Source organism: Nuphar pumila, chromosome 9 (assembly GCF_984573655.1).
Source record: "Nuphar pumila chromosome 9, dmNupPumi1.hap1.1, whole genome shotgun sequence".
Taxonomy (NCBI): Eukaryota; Viridiplantae; Streptophyta; class Magnoliopsida; order Nymphaeales; family Nymphaeaceae; genus Nuphar; species Nuphar pumila.
Genome location: NC_143257.1, coordinates 32,858,263 through 32,873,828, shown reverse-complemented (window position 1 = coordinate 32,873,828; position 15,566 = coordinate 32,858,263).

The window sequence follows — 15,566 nt, the reverse complement described above, 5'->3', positions numbered from 1 at the left end:
TGAAAGGGAAGAAGGTAAAAGAGGAAAGAGGAGAAAGGGAAGGAGGAAAAAGATCGAGAGACGATCAAAGAGGGGTAGAAGGTGGATTCGTGAAAGGGGGGAGGTAGAAGACGGATGACCATGGAGAGGCAGGAGACGGATCCCTTCTTCACTCTGCGTGCTTTCCTTTTAAAGGGGAAGAGGAGCCTTCGAGAGAGGCTGTTGGTTGAAGATGAGGGGTTGAGGAAGAAGAAGTTGGTTTGGAGATGAAGGGTCGGCAAGTGAGAGGGAGCGTGTGCGGGAAAGAGGTCGTTGCCTCTTTTCCAAATTTCCAAAAGAAGGCCCCTTTAAAAAAAATCTTTTGTAAAAAAAATGTTTAAAAGGAGGTTTTTGGCAAAAATTCCATTTTTCAAGTTTTAAAACCGTTTGCTTTCCTCAATTTTTTTTGATTTTTGTATTGCTTTCCCATTTTTTTGTATTTTGTAGTATAAAAACTAAAATTTTAAACAAAACAAAGTTTAAACACTAAATTTTTGTATTTTTCTGAGAAATATTTACAAAGAGTGTTTCTCCGAGAATTTCAGACCATTTTGGAGAAATTTCTTCAGAAAGTGGGTTTGGACCCAGGTTTTGAGAAAATGTTCGAGTTTTGATACTTGAATCGAGAAATACAACATGATGGATCCAAACAAATGTCAGAGGGACTGTCCGAGCTATTTAAAAACTATTTTTGGTATTTTCTGTGATTTTAATTTAAAATTTGGACAATGTGACTCAGATTTGGATCTGGACAATGGATCCAGATCCGAAATCAATTTAAACATATGAAATGAATTTAATTTCAATAGAACTAGAGAAATGTACTGGAATTTAGATTTGAAATGACTCAATTGCTTCAAAAAAATGATATTAGGGGCAAAAAGGGAATATTTAAAAGATTTTGAAAAATTTGGGGTGTTCACTGTCCCGAACTAGGGTTCTGGAAGAGAGCCCAGCAACGTGAAGACCGGGTAATGATAGGTAATTGGGATTTTAAAAAGATGATCACATGCAAGAAATAGATGGCTCTAAGTCCTAGAGAGATAGACTTTTGAAAATCTTTTAAAGAAGCATACATTGTTTGCATTCAGATCCTAAATTAAGGAGAGTTGTATTTAGACCTAAGTCTATGTGAACATGAAAATTTCTCCTCAATCTGGTCCTACCAAACCATGCCTAGTCTATATGCAGTCAATGTCAACTAGGTCAGAATCTAGGCTCCTAGGCTCACATGATATTAAAAGTAAAAGAGCTGACATTTTGTGAACATAATTTTGATGATTAAACTAAGTCAAGCATAATTTAGGTCAGACAAGGACAGGTCCCATCACGGTCGCCAAACTTGTCATCGTCGCAAAATTTTTCCCTGTCTTCCCTTCCTTGCGGAAGAGAGAGAGGGAAACGCTTTCTCGCTTCAAACTTGACCGGATTTTGGAAAATGTTTTGAAATACTCGCCTCCGTTTTGAAAATTGCGGGAAAATCCATGGGATGGGGCTCGACCTGTCGGCATGAGGTTCGACCGTTCCTGTCTCCTTTAACAGGGGTAATCGAACCAACGACCAAAATTGTGCTTGACTTAGTTAAATCATCAAAATCGTGTTCTATCCTATATGCACAGAGAATTCAGGCATGTGCTATGAGATTTTGGAAAATGCAACTTGGGAAAACATGATGTATGCTTGGAAAATATTTGAAGTTGAAAAGAATCTCTCAGGAAAAAGATGAAAGTCAATTTCTCAGGAAACTCAGAAGAAAAGGGTTTTGAAATCACGGGAAAGTTTATAAAGACGTAGGAAAATCATGAATAGTTGAAAATCCTGGGGAAAATGGAGGTGATTCTTGAGAAAAGGGTGAACATTTGAAAAGGGAAACACTTCTTAGGAAAACTTGGACTTTGAGAGTTTTCCTAGGAAAGTGATGGAAATTCATTGGAAAGCCCTTGTGGAAAAGGAAAATTGAAACTTGGAAAGTTGAAAACCTGAGAACCTTAACCTTGAAATACTTGGAAATCGATTTTGACTTTGAGAAAGGTGAGAGACTTCTCTTGAAAATCTTGGGAAAATGACCTTTTCCCATGGAAAACTGTGGAAACTTGACTTGAGAAAACCGATTTTGAAAAATTCTCAGAGTTTCTTGAGAAATTGATTTCTTGAGAATGAAATTTTCTTAAGAAAATCATAAGAAAACCAATGATTTCATGATGCAAATGATATGAATGAAAGAATGTACTTTGAAAGGTTTTCTAATAAATTTGTTGTCAAATGTGCATTAAGTCAAAATAAATCCTTCACATATCCTGACTGTGGCCATGAATATGTTCAGAGTTTAATTGATTTAATGCACAATGCTTTGAGAATATTGGAAATATGATGTGCATTTTAAGATAGCCTAAGAGTGTAGGCTCAATGTGACTAGTAGAAAGATGATGGATCTGGGTCTCGTCCATATTCCGACTAGGGCCGTAAATATGGATTCCACCGAGTTCATCAACTCCCTAAGAGTTGGTGCACGTGTCATTCGTGAACATCCATAGTGCTTTTGAAATAAAATGCATGAATCATAGAAGCAGGATATTGCATAAATTCAAACTATATGATATGCATCCTAGTCTAAGCAGGAAATTAAATCTCTTATTCTAAATTTTATATTATTACATCACTAAATAAATGAAATAAATGGAAATTGCAGACTTCAGCTCCTTCATTTGAATGTCCCTACCAAACCTAGAAATGGGGTTAGCTCAAATATGTGGGTTTTTCCAAGATTTTCGAATAATATTCTGAAATTATTGGATTTAATTGGACATAAACCCTAATCTCATGCTTCCTTGATATTTGAAATGATGTAAATGCAGAAAATTCGGTGGAAAATAGTTTGAAATTCGGAATTGGGGTCAAAATCACCAAAATACCCCTAAAATTAAAGTTATACCTTTAAAATAAGGGTTTTTGAAGGAAAACTTGGTAAAATTGAGATTTTAAAATTCAAATTAAATCAAATGATGATGAAATGCAGTATGAGATATGATGACATATTGCTAAACACATTAGGACTGTAAAATCAGAATTTGACATTTTGCAATTTATCCAAAATAACGAATTTCGCTTGTTTTTCACTTGGATTCGGGTCCCGCGGGACCCTATTTTGGTATTATGGCTAATCCGAACCTCAAATGGATTCCAAATTGCACCAAATTCGGTATTAAGAATCTACCTACTCTGATAAACAGCCCAGAATGCTAAAAATCATGAAATGATATGATTTAAATGCTAAAATTTAAAGGAAATCCTAAAATGGTGGATTTTGCCTATGGATCCGAACCAAATGCAATGCCTAATATGATAATGCAAGATTTACTCCATGAAAACTTTTGATATTTTTCAGACTGCTAAAGGACCCAAAATAGAACATTTTTGGTTTTTACAGCCTCAGGATTTGAGCCATGGTGAATTCAGTAACAGGGATTTAGTTCTGACAGAGGTAATAATCATCCTAATCTGATGTAAAATGCTAAAAAAATAGAAAACAGCCATGGAAATTTATGATATTAATCAGAGCTACTCACGACACCTACATGGACAACTTTCATGTTCATGACTTTGGCATTTTATCAACAAAAACATGGATAAAAATATAACTTTTTAATCCTAAATTGACAGAACAGACAAATGTGACAAAACAAAGGACTGAAAAGAAAAATCCGAAGCAGGTATCAAAACTGTTCTAAAAATCACAGGATTTCCGATGCAAACAGAAGACACCTTAGACATAACTTTCACTTTTTACGGTTTTGGATTTGGAGAAACACACAAAGAGAACCCATCGATCTAAGTCGATCCAAAGTCTCAGAGGCCCAAATCAGGCTCTGACATGTGTCCCGAACTCTCGGATTTTTTTCAGACATAAATAAAAATCATAAAAATCTGATAAAAGCAGGTTAAAAACTAGACCTTTGCCCGAGTTCATAACATCTTTGGGATTGAAAATCGGATCTCTCATGAGGGAGATCTCGATTTTACAAGTCGGAAAGTACTTTTTAAAACGCATCCCGGGTAACACAACCCAACTTGTCATTTTGAATGTTTACCGCAGTAAACAAATTCAAATGCTTCCGAATTTTTATCACAATTCTAGGGACACTTAAGGTCGCATTCCTTGATTTTTTTGGGATTTTTAATAAAAAATAAATGCATGAAATGACATGTGGACTGACTGACAAAAACAGAGAACTACTGAAAATGAGCAGAATTGAAATAAATGCTAAATTAATCCTAATTAATTCATGAAACATGCTAAATTAACGAAATAAAATGCAAATTAAATCTAGCTAAATGCATGAATGCTAAAAACCGTCAAGGAATCATAATCATGTATTTTTATATGTGTCATTTTATGAGAATAGCTCGATCCATCTCTCGGATGAGCTCTTTCTTCAAACGACTCTCGAATCGAATTATGAAATCAAATCAAGAGGAAAAGAGGTGCACCTTGCTTCGTTAGGAAATGTTGAAGCTCTTGAAAAAGGCGGCTATCACGGGCTTCATTCGTCCTTCGATCCGAGCTTCGGATGATTCGCCAAAATCGACCCACCGTGCCTTCTTCACTGAGCCAAAGGGGGCGTGAATTCCAAAGTGCAAAAATCGGATTCTCAAGAAGGCTAGGTCGAATTTCCAAGTCAAAAAAAAAATTCTCAAAGATGGTCTCCTCATGCTGGGCGTGGAGCCTTGTTTTTATAGATTTTCTGAAAAAATTTGAATTTCAAACAGGCTCAATCTGAGCCCTCCATGTGGCGCCATCTCAGGGGGTGCTATCTGGGGGTTTGAAATTCGAATTTGGCTTTTGCAGGGAGCCCTCAGGTGGCGCCACCTCATGGTGTGCTACTTTTATTAAAAATAAAATAAAAATAAAATTTGAAGCCAAGTGGGACTCTGGATTGGTGCCACCTCAAAAGGTGATTTGAGGTGTAAAGCTGGAAACAATAGGAGCATGCCATGTGGCGCCACCTCTGGAGGCTCTTGACATGTGTCCGAAGGACAGGAGTGGAGGAAGCAGGCTGTGCCACCTTAGAGGAATTCAAATTCTACTTTTCTGCAGGAAAGGAGAGGCTGACATGTGGCATTTCCTCAGAGTGGCTCCTACGATGCCATGTGGCAGGAGAACATGAATGGAGGAAGCAAAATGCACCACCTCAGAGGGGGGGTTTCTACTTTTTCTGATGCAGGGAGGTCTGGACATGTGGCAGACAAGTGTCAGCTGTCTGGTGAGGTCTTCTCAAATGGCGCCACCTCAGAAGGTGAACTTGAATTTCAAATGGAGGTTGGCTCTGGAGGAATGAAGGATGGACATGTGGCATTTCCTCAGAATGGCTCCTACGATGCCATGTGGCAGTTAGGAAAGGCAAGGAACATGTGGCGCCATCTTGGCCAAGTAGAAAAAGGTAGAACTCCAGGATTTTCGCCACCTAGCTCTTGTCTTAAAATTTTTGAATGGTTGCTTTTCTGATGGAAGCCAAGAGTGACATGTGTCCTCTACTTTTTCTGAAGGAGGTAAAAGGAGACATGTGTCACTTGCTTTTTTTGAAAGAAGCAGAGAATGACACGTGGCAGAGGGAAGAAAAGGAGGCCCAAGCCATGTGGTGCCATCTCAGACAAAATGGAAAAGGTGAAGTTCAGGATTTGCGCCACCTATGGAGAGATTTGAATATTTGAATTCTAGCTTTTTCTGAAGAGAGCAGGAAATGACACATGGCATCTACTTTTTCTGAGAAGAGCAGAGAATGACATGTGTCCTCTGCAGGAGACACTCTCCAAATGGCGCCACCTCAGAGGAGACAAGCCTACTTTTCTGGAGGAAGCTAGGAGTGACACGTGTCTCCTACTTTTCTGAGAAAGGTAGGGAGAGACATGTGTCAGGCTACTTTTTCTGAAGGAGGGAGAGGTTGACACGTGTCCTCTGCAGGAGACACACTTTAAGTGGTGCCACCTCAGAGGAGACAAGCCTCCACTTTTTCTAGACAGGACAACCTATGACACTTGGCATCTCCTGGTGTTCTTTGAAATGACACATGGCACATGATAGGTATGGTGGATACTAACACATGGTAGATAAATGGGATGACATGTGGCGGCTTCTTAAGGTAGCCCCACACTGACACTTGGCATGGAAATGGGAGGAGAGAGAAAAGACAAGTGGCGCCAATCCACGGGACAAGGCTCCTATATTTTTGGGTTTTTCAAAATTCAAATTTTCAAAAGAAAAGCTTGTGTGACACCACCTCAGTGTGGGTCCCACATTGCTTCTTTATTGAAATAAGGATAAAACAACAACTTCTTTTTGGAATTTTCATAAAATCTGGACTAATTGGTAAAACAGGAATTTTTGGAAAGAGTTAGCCCCTGTAGGGCGATTTTGTAAAAGGAAGATATTTAAAATAGCTAACAAAAAGGCAAAATCTGAGTTGAAGTGGCTGAAATCCATATTGAAAACTATCCAGATCATTTTCCTGAGGAAATATTTTGAAATTCAGAATCTTGGGGGTAAAATGGGAAGAATTGATAATTTTGAAGACCCAGGGTTTTGAAAACAATTTTGAAAAGAGTTGAAACTCGAATCTGGATTGAAAATTTTGAAATCAAGAGTTCTGGACCTCGAAATGACATGCTGTGCAGTGCAGTGATATGAAATGCTCATGCAATGATATGCAATGTCATGTCTTATGCAATAGAATCTTGAACCAAGACTTGGAGATTCCTGTCTTCTGTCAGGAGTAAAATTTTGAACATCTGAGATAAAAATAAAGAAATTTTGAGAGTTGCAGATGAAATTTAGACTTTTGCAAGGTTTGGGCTCAGAAAATGACCATTTTGCCCTCCGGCGATTTCAAAGGTTGAATGATGATGTTTGGTGGAGATGTCGGGGAGGTGAGTGAAAATTTGGGGTGTTTACAGAATCCAACCATTCTGGTAATGTAGCATTGCGTAAACCGATGTTGCTATATGCAACTCGGATTTACAGGTTGTGCTCTAATGGGGCTTAAAACAAGAAAAATGAGGAATACAGCAGAGAGAAGAGGGGGTGCTTACCGTTCTTCTGCTGCAGGGGTGATCCGCCTCTTATAGTAACGATTCAGAAGGGGCTTTCCTTTCTATTCTTATCTTAAATTTTTTTTTTAGACATATTGTAGAGGTTCTGAGAGGGGTATTTCCTTCAATGGCAGATTGAGTCGTAGCCTTGTTTTGATTGAGAGGAAGAGAGCACTCCCGCTGAATGCTATTGCTATCAAATGAAGCTTCAGAACAAATTGTAGGAAGATCGACCTTCAGCTGCTTAAAGAGAAGACCTGGAGAGGTAATGAGATGGGAAGAGATGCGGTCTGTTGTAGGGCTCTCTTCACGACCAAAATGGAGGAGGATACATTGCTGAGAGGAAAAACCCTATGTTGGTGGGTTATAGTGGATGAGAAGAAATATGGTGAAGAGGTGAAGAAAATGGATGATTGAGGAGAAGGAAGAAGGGAACATGCGGGGGTGAAGACGATGGAGGCGATGGAGGAGAGAGGGAGGAAGGTGCGAATGGGGTGAAAAACGGGATTGCTGAAGGATGAAGGAGAAGGTGCGGGGGTGGAAGACGATGAAAAAAAATGGGCTTCCTGCGGGCTCTTTTTAAAGATGAGAAGGGGAAGTTTCGGGAAGAAGAGTTGGTTAGAGATGGGTGGAGGAAGAAAAGGTTTGTGCGATGGAGGGCTTAGAGGAAGAGAGAGTTTTGGTAGGTAATGGAGGCTGAGAGAGAGGCGAGGAGGGCGGCGTGTGATGGCTTGTGAATGGAAGCCGGAAAAAAAAAGGGTTGGCTTATTTACGAAGGGTTTAAAACCCTAAACAGGAGTTTTGCAAAGGACCCCCCTTCGATTTTCAAGTTTTTACAAAAAAGGGGCTCTCAGGGTTTTTAGCAAAAATTGATTTTTAAAGTTTAAACTCATTCATTTTTCTCAAAATTTTTCCAATTTTTTGGTTTTTGGTGTTATTTTTCCATTTTTTTGTATTTTTAAGTAAAAATCCTAAGATTTGCGAGAAAAAACAACAAAAAAAAATTAAAACTAATTTTTTTGTGTTTTTGCAAAAATATTTACAAAAGGAAATTTTTCTGAGAATTTAAAAGCTATTTTGAGAAAATTTCTTCAGAAATGGGTTTGGATCCGGATTTTGAGGAAATATGGATTTAAAGTATTGGATTCGGACCCAGAATTAATTTTGAATATACCAATATGGAATTTAATTCAGAAAATCTGAAGAACCCTTGAAATTTAGTTTTGGTTTTCTCAGGAAATGGAACCAGGGGCAAAAAGGTCATTTTTACCAAACTTTGAAAAATTTGGGGTGTTCACAGCACCACTTCCAAACTCTCAAGGGACTGGATATTTGAATTTTCCACTGAGAGGCTCAATAGGAAGGCTGCGCAACCCTTTCTAAGGTATTTTTGTGCCTTAAGAGCTGATACGAGCCGTTTGTGCGGGACAGGTTTGGATAACCGGTATTCTACCTTCGACAATCCCGGTCGAGATAGAATTACCCTGCCCTCGCAGCATAAAATCCTGGCATTGTTATGGGCTAACCAATTCATTCCTAGAATGACATCGTACTATACCATATCGATCAAGATGGCATCAGTAGGCAAGTGTTGCCCAGCTATTTCTACATCCAAGTTCTTCACACACCGGATGCATTTGGTGCGTGAACCCAACGGGTTATATACCTCAATCATTTTATCAACCGGTTGTACCAAAGCGTAGAGTTATTCGATGAAATCATCGAAGATAAAGGTATGAATAGCACCATAATCAAACAAGACGTAAGTTCCAAGTCCATTAACAGGTACGATGCCTTCAATCAGGTCACCATTTTTGACTTGTTCAGTCGTTACAGCGTATACACGACCTGCAGCAGGCCTTTGTTCTACTTTAGGTGGTGGTCATTGGAACTGGGGGCGTGTGAACACCCCAAAATTTTCAAAATGTTGTAAATATTCCCTTTTTGCCCCTGACCCCATTTTTGAGCAATCGAGTCAATTTTGAATCTAAATTCTAGTTATTTCTCAGATTTTATTAAAATTAAATTCATTTTTATACATCTGACTCAATTTCGAATCCGGATCCATTGTCAAAATCCAAATATGAGCTTTGTCAGCCGATTTATAAACCAAATTCTTAAAATTACCAAAATAACCTTTTGAAAGGCTCAGACAGTTCATCCGATATCCGTTTGGATCCATCGCGTTATATTCCTCGATTCGAGGTTTAAAACTCGAATATTTTCTCAAAGCTTGGGTCCAAAACCCATTTTTTTGAAGAAATTTCCCCGAAATAGCCACAAATTCTCAGAAAAACCCTCTTTTCTAAATATTTCTCAAAAATACAAAAAAATAGTTTTAAATCTTTTTTTCTCGTAAATTTTAGGATTTTATTCCAAAAATATCAAAAAAATATATAGAAAATGAAGAAAAGAACAAAAAAAAAATAGAAAAAAAATTAGTTTTTGAAAACCCTTTTTTTGAAAAATGTCCTTTTCTAAAAACCCTTTCTTTTTGAAAAACTATTTGTGAAGAATTATGTTTTTGTAGAAAAACTCTCGAAACGAGCCCCCTCTTTCTAAAATATTTTTATCAAAAGGGGGGGGGGGTCCGTTGAAAGTTTTCTTAGGGTTTTGACAAACCCTTCGCAAGAAGGGGTCGGAGGCCCAGGATGGCGCCCCTCTCCCTCTCTGAATCGCTCCCTTCAGCCCACCGAACCCCCTAGAAACTTCTCCCCAACGGCCTTCTTCCCAGAAAACCCTCGCAAGGGATCGGAGGGCGGGAGACCCATTGATCATTTTCCCTCATCTCAACCTTCCATTCCCCAACCGCCTGCCTCTCGATTCTTCCTCCCTCTCTATATAAACAAGGCAACCGAAAGGGAGCAGGATCATCGATGAAACCCATCCATTTGTGCCATTTTCTCTCTAAAGCTCCCCTCTGCAAAAAAAAGCTGAAGAGCGGTCTCCCGAGGTGATTTTCCTACAGTCACTTCAAAGAAGATCCGATCCCCTACAATAACGAGGTAAAAAATCCCTCTCCCTTCTATTTTATTTTATTTTATTTTATTTTTTATTTTATTTTTCTTCCTTGCTTTAGATTTTTCCGTTTTTCTCCCATTAACGCACTTGTGTTGGTGTTGGTCAGCCTATGGCATCACCAACTTGCACGTTGCAACATCAATGGAGTGGCTACTCCAACATCTTCTCTTTTTCTGTTGTAGTCGAGTCTTTCTGGTTTATGTTCAAACCAAGTTGATACATCCGTCATTAGCAACACCGTTATAATTTCAAGCTTATGTGCCATGGTAATTTGTAGCTGGCGTTAGTTTAACTTTCTCTTGTCATTTTCTAGTTGGTATCGGGTTTCTGGACCCATCTTTTTGATATGTTTTTTATCCTTTATTTTTCTTTTTGGCTACAATTATCTGTTATGCTCGAATTTTCTTTTTATACTACCTGATTTCATACCCTGACGCTCCTCGATCCGCATCTCTAATTTTATTTGTTGCATCCCATGGTATTTCGTGATTAGATTCGTCATATGACAGCCTTCATCATGCATTTTAGTATATTAATTAATTCACTTGTTCATCTATTGACATGTTTTTGCTTATTTGTATTAATGTGTACCCCCCCTAATCTCTACAACGTGTTACATGGTTTGTTCTTTATTCTGATGCATTGATTCTATTTCATATCGTTGTCTGTTTTCTGTTACATATGTCTTTGGCGTTGTGATTTTCTCTTCTGTCTAACATGCATTATTTGATTCCCCTCCCCCCCTTTTTTCAATAACATGGTGTTTTGATTTTGATCCTCTAGCCTCGTTTGGTAATAGCGAGGATTCACCTCTGTATTCATTTACATCGATGCCTGTTATATTTTTCCTCAAAATGTCATATGCCCTGTATCTCCATTGAAAGAGAGACCATCGGTTGAAGAAAGAGGTGTATGGCATAGCAAAGTGATGTAAGAATGTTAAAACAATTTTTCTGTATGGGTATATTATGGCAGACTTGATAAAACATCAGATTTGCTAATGGACCATTGACATGAATGCCCATCTGGGAGAGGAAATGATAGAATCGACATATTATTTCTCAAGGTTTTCCCAGGTGTAATGGTGTGTTGTTGATTCAGGTAAGAAAGCCATTTGTGGGCATGTATTATGGCAAAGGCACGCTCCAGATGGAATATCATTCACCTGAGAGTTAAGCCAAAAGAGTCAATGTGGGCCAAGTCATTGAGGAGACATGTGCTTTGATGTTGATGGATCAACAATAACTACCTCTAGCTATAAAGACAAGTTTGTTGTTGTCGTACATGTTTCTAAATGTCTTTCCATGGGAGATCATGTGTTAAAAATTTGAATTGCTAAACAAATTCTAATAGAACTCTAAATCGTCAAGTGGTCCTCATCTTTATTCCTGTGACTTCCTGTTATATGTTAGCATTTCCTGTAATCTGGTTTGGTAAGTTTGATCTTTTGTTTTGCACTTTACCTCCTACACATCATTTATCAGCATATTCTTCCCATATACATTCTTTATCACCAAACGGCCTCACTCCAGCTGTGCCTGCTGAAAAGAATCAAGGGTCAAGAGGGGAAAGTGATATGCTCTCCTTGCTGGGCTGCGATAGATGGATCCATCCTTGCTTCAGGAGATATTTGATTTTAGAACACTCCATTTGTATCTGCTGGAAAGAATTAAGCACATGCGTCATCAAATTACATTTTCAGCAAAAAGAAAAGCCTCCAGTCATTTTCAGAGCCTAAGGAGCAACGCAAAACCAGCTCGATCCTGTTGATCATACATGCCATTCTCATCCCATCACCTGCGCACTTTTTCTGTAAACCTTTCACACGCACTTGCTGCACTTCGCAAGATCTACATGCCCCTGCATCATCGGTGACTTTATGTAGCACCTGTTAACTTGTTTCATATCTTTAAATTCAGTACAACATCATCCATCTTATTACATCTGTCATTTATTTACAGTCATGGCTTACTGTATTTATAAGGTTTTGTCTTAATTGCATTACCCATTTTTGCTTATTGTGTTACGCTTTAGGTCTTTCAGTTCTGCAGGTTTATCTCTTTGCTTCTCATGTTAATCAAGGTGTTGCGCATTTCATCACTCATACCACCCATCTAGGATACAACATTGTTTAAGTATGTTCAAACTTTGTTTACTATTGCCACACTTCATCAATTGTTGTTTCCACTGAATGATTCCCTCTACTACCGTCTCTGTGAATATGGCCATTGGCAGAGTTTCATTTACCACTTCTTTTCTCTTTCTTTCATGCTAGTAGATTTGTCTTGGAAAAAAATCTCAGCCCAGGATGGGGGTCTCCTCTAAGTGAACCTCAAAGAATTTGGCCTTAGTTATAGTGAAACCTCTTGCCATGTGAGTAATGACATATTAAGGTCTTATGAAGAGCTGAAGTTGCTCTAATATTTCTGTGGCTGCTGAGGATGATCATATACCCGTAAAAAAGTAGATATGGCTAATCTGAGGTGTATACATGGGTACATTTTTTTATATTTTTACTCTAGGCCATGAATCAGTTTTATCCTTCTTTTTTTTTGCTCAAAGGTCAATCCAGAATATGCGCAGAACTGATGACAGATCCAGGTATTGAGAGCAGAACTCATCGGACAAACATTCTGTCTCTGGCAAAATCGTTTCTGCCCATCGACGTTGAATTCATTGCGGCATTTTTACGTAGGATGTGCTGCTCATTGTGCTCAGATTTTTTTTTTCAAGATAACCAATGGCCACTGTCCCGGCTTTGGCCATGTTCAAAATCTGTTTATATTTATTATTAGATTAACCCTGCTGGCTCTATATCTAATCAGGATATTATGCCATTCCCTGGCTATGTCCACCTTGCATTGTGTAAATTTTTTTTCTTTTCTTCTTTTTCCTTTTTCTTTTTCTTTTCTTTCTCTTTATTACTTCTGAATTACCATGTATATCTGACTGCTAGAATCTGTTCACAAGATGTCATGCCTAGGACCTTCCTTCACCAGTTAAGTTTCATCTCATCTCTTTTTTTTTCTTTTTTTTTAATTTTGGATATACTTTCTCTTGTCAAGAAGTTAGTATCAATTGATATTTCGCTGAAATTTCTTCATGCTAGAGCTAAGTTTAAACTAAAAAACCCTGTGTGATCATCGCAAAATTTTTCCTCTCTTGTATCTTTCTCTCTCTTCCTTCTCTTTTTCCTTTCTGACCTCTATTTCTCCTTTTTGAAGGGGGAAATGAAAAGATAGAAAAGAAGAGAAAAGAGAAGAGAGAGAAACTTTTTTTGCGGGGTTTCACTTGACCTTGATTTGAAAATATTTAGGAAAATAACTCGCCTCTATTTTGAAAATATTGTGGAAAAAAATGGAGAGACGGGGCTCGCTCGTCGGTACAAGATTCGACCCTTCCTGGCGCCTTTACCAGGGGTAATCAAACCAAGGATCGAATTTATGCGTTTTTGCTTTGCCTAAATATTATCTAGGAATTTATTCTAAGTCTAAATGCACAGAGAATCGTGCTTGTGCAAATGCAAGGATGTATGCTCTTTCGAAAATGATTTTGAAATCTCGAAGTGTTTCTCAGATGAATCTGATAATGAAGTGAAGAAATGGTTTAGAACTTGAGATAGATTTAGGAAGGATATTTTTGAAGTTCTAAGTCTTTGAAATGATCAGAGTTGGAAAAAATAAATCTTTGATTTGAAAAGGATGACTTCAGATAAAGGGAAAAGGAAGGATGTTTTCAAAGTCAGAAATTGACTTTGAATTTGAATTTTGAACATAGATTTAGGAATAAAAATGAAACTGGAAATGGAATTGAATTCCTATTTCGAAATTTGAAATCAGGATGGGATTTGAGAGGTCCAAATTGAATTTGAAAAATAGATTTGGATTTAATAGATCTAGATGGGATAAAAATGGATTTGGTTTTTGGAATCAATATAAACTTGGATTTTGGAATCTGGAATTGGGAATAGAATTTGATTTGAAATCTGGAATTTGATTTGAAATCTGAATCCTAAATAGAATTGAGATCCAAGATGAAATTGAATTCTGGATTGAGAATCCTAAATGGGAATTGGATCTGAAATATGAGATCCAATGATGGAATTTGGATCTAAAGTCTGAGATCCAAGATGGAATTGAATTCTCGATCCTAAAGGGAATTTGGATTCAAGATCTGGAATCCAAGAGAAAGTTGAGTTCTGGACCCTAAGATGGATTTTGGATATGAAGTCTAAGATCCAAGGTGGAATTGGATTCTGGATCCTAAAATAGAATTGGATCTGAAGTCTGAGATCCAAGGTAGAACTGGATTCTGGATCATAGAATGGATTGGGTTCTAACTTTGGATTTGGACTTTTGAAAGTCCAAATGGGACTTTTTGAAAATGGATCTGGGTTTTTAAAACCCAGATTGAATTTAAAATTTTAGGAAGGGTTAAGTTTTGAGATTCAGAATCAATCTCAAATTCTGATTTTGGATTTTGAAGATAAGAAGATAAAACTTGATTTTGAATCAGAAGACGACTTCAAAGTTAAATTGAACTTTGAATTTTGAATTTGAATTGGAAGTTTGAAGTTTGAACACAAAATGATTTTTGAAATTTCAAAGTCGAATTGGACTTTGAAATTGAAATTTCGAATCTTGAAGTGAGATAGAATTGAATTTGAAATAGAAGCTTGAGGAAAAGATATTCAAAATCACTTGGGTGTTTGAAAAAGAATTTTTAAAAATATGATGCAATTCTATCCTAAATGATGAATGAATCTAAATGATTTTTGAAATTAGATTTGAAAATCGTACTTCATTCTTTAAATGAATGTAAATATGATTAATGATATAATACACTCCTGACTATGGTCATTGAATGTATTATATAATAATCACATTTAACTTCAAGTGAAGAATAAAACACATTTTTGTGCTTTTATAGAGTTTAAAATGAAATTAACTCTCAATATACCCTGACTATGGCCATTGGTATATATATTGAATTAATTTTAAATAAAACTCTGATAAAAGAGGAAAATATTTAAAGAAAATATGATGATTTTTGGAAAGGGTCCAGTGTGGATCCAGTGTTATTTTATAAAAGATAAAAATCCTAAGTTTTGTTTACATCCTGACTATGGCCATTGATGTAAATCATCAACTTAGGATTAATTACCTCTTACGAAATGGTGCGTGTGCCATTCGTGTTCCCATTTGTGAGATTTTGAAATGAAGGAAAATGATGCAACAAATGGTATTTATATGATCATTCATTCTAATCTAGAGCAGGGAATATAAATTCTCATTAAGATCTAACTTATTACAACACTTAAAATTGAAAAATACAAATCCCAAGTAATGACATTTTCCACATATTCCCCTGCAAAAATACTTGGTTAATATGAAAAGAGAAGGAAAGTTGCACATATATCAAGATATATATGATGAGAAGATGAA